Source organism: Pinus tabuliformis, chromosome 1_1 (assembly GCF_031772625.1).
Source record: "Pinus tabuliformis cultivar Carrire ecotype Pingquan chromosome 1_1, CPIR1, whole genome shotgun sequence".
In the NCBI taxonomy this organism is placed as follows: Eukaryota; Viridiplantae; Streptophyta; class Pinopsida; order Pinales; family Pinaceae; genus Pinus; species Pinus tabuliformis.
The window spans coordinates 482295908-482298381 of NC_142297.1; positions in this window are offsets into that span (position 1 = coordinate 482295908).

Below are 2474 nucleotides of genomic sequence, written 5' to 3' on the forward strand. Positions count from 1 at the left end.
AAATAAAAATAATAACAACAATTATATTAATAATCATTTCATAAATAATAATGAAGTAATTATGAAATAAACATTTAATAAAAATCAAACAACAATTTAAATCTGGTTGATAGGAAATTCAACTTTAAACACTCTATCAAAACACAGTTATTAAACACTAGCCTCTTTCAAAACAAATTGAGACTGATGACAAAAGCTGCACCAATTCAAATCAACAAGATAATGATCACGACCATTCATGCTTTCAAACCAATCCCTTGTTTCATTGTCTTGAATTTTTGCATAATGTTGAAAATAAAAAGGCAGTGAAATTTGCAAACTAACTATTGATTTCACTCTTGATATAGTTGTAAATGTAAGAGGAATAATATTAAACCCATGGAATAAATATTTTAAACCCAAGGTATAAAAACCCTAAAATAAATAATATAAACCCTAAAATAAACATGCTTGACCATGATTTACCATCATTGATTTTCATACCGTGACAATGTTTGTCACAATGTGATGTTGGACCATGGTTGATTTTTAGATTGAGACAATCTTTGGCACATTGTGACATGGTCCATCGTTGACCATGGATGACCATGATTGTAATCCCAAGCAATTTATATTAACCCCTAGGATTAATATTGTAAACCCTATGAATAATATTATATCCTAGGAGTATGAACCAAATAAACCCAGGGGATTGATATTATAAACCGAAGGAAATAATAAACCCAATGGATTAATTTAAAACTCAAAGGTATTATAAACCCAAGGGAATAATATTAAACCCAAGAGATTAATATTATAAATGCAAGGTATATAAACCCTAAAGGAGTTTATGTTATAAACCCAGGGTAATAATAAACCCAAGGGATTAAAAACCCAACGAATTGATAATATAAACCCAAGGGAATAATAGTAAACCCAAGGGATTTATATTATAAACCCAAGGTATATAAACCCTAAGATAAATAGTATTAAACCCAAGAGAATAGTATTAAACCCAAGGGAATAGTATTAAACCCAAGGGATAAATATTATAAACCCAAGGAATATAAACCCTAAGATAAATATTTGTCACAATGTGACGTTGGAATATGGTTGACCATGATTTATTTTCATATTGAGACAATGTTTGTCAAATGCGGCATTGGAATATGGTTGACCATGATTTATTTTTATATTGAAACAACATTTCTCAAATGCGGCATTGGATAGTGGCTTACCATCGTTGACCATGGTTGATCTCCATATTGAGACAATCTTTGTCACAATGTGACATTGGACCATGGTTGACCATGGAGGACCATTGTTGTGACAATGTGACGTTGGACAAAGAGATAGTCTTTGTCACAGTGTGACCATGGTTGACCATGATTGAATCCAAAGGTATTGTAAACCCAAGGGAATAATATTATAAATGCAAGGTATATAAACCCTAAAGGGATTGATATTATAAACCCAAGGGATTAAAAACCAATGGATTGATAATATAAACACAAGAGAATAATAATAAACCTAAAGGGATTAATAATTATAAACTCAATGTATATAAACCCTAAGATAAATATTATAAATGAAAGGGAATAATAAACCCAAGGGATTATAAACACAAGGAAATAATATTAAACCCAAGTGATAAATATTATAAACCCAAGGAATATAAACCCTAAGATAAATATTATAAACTCAAACATAAATTTCTGTCACAATGCGACGTTGGAATATGGTTGACCATGATTAATTTTCATATTGAGACAAATAAACCCTAAAATAAACATGGTTGACCATGATTTACCATCATCTATTTTCACATTGAAGAAAAAAACTAATAATATTAGCTTGCAATTTGAAAATTTTTTATTGAATGATTTATAATAGTTCATTCATGCTACTTTACCTAATTCTACACTAATCCTACACCAAAAACCTAGGACAGACCAAATTCATAGTTGTGCTACTTTTATACATTTGTATTTGAAAAGTAAAGCAACCTTCCATAGAACACTCCTTCAAATCATTAACATCTAAACCACACTCAGTTACTAAATTTATAACAGACACATAATTGATCTCGTGGAGATTCGTGGCATAAGTTGGTCAAACCTTGTACTCCTCATTTGTGTGGTGACATATATTCCTCTCAAGAGTAAAAGTCTCGTAAGTCGGCCTCGTGATCCAATATCAAATGCCCAAACTTTTCATATAGGTTGTCCATGTTAAATTTTCCACTATCAAACACCTATGGCAGTGTACAAATATATGTATCTTCAGATACTAGTAAAGCAGACAGGGAAGTAATTTTTTGCCACGATTATAGGAAAATACCTTGTTATATATGATATGAAAAACTTTGTTATAATCGAAGATGTAGCACTCACAACTTGTAGCTCACATTCATTTAGCATGAGTAGAAGATTGGATTAGACAATTTGTTGGAGTAGACAATATGATCTTTGAACACGTTGAGGGGCATCTTAACG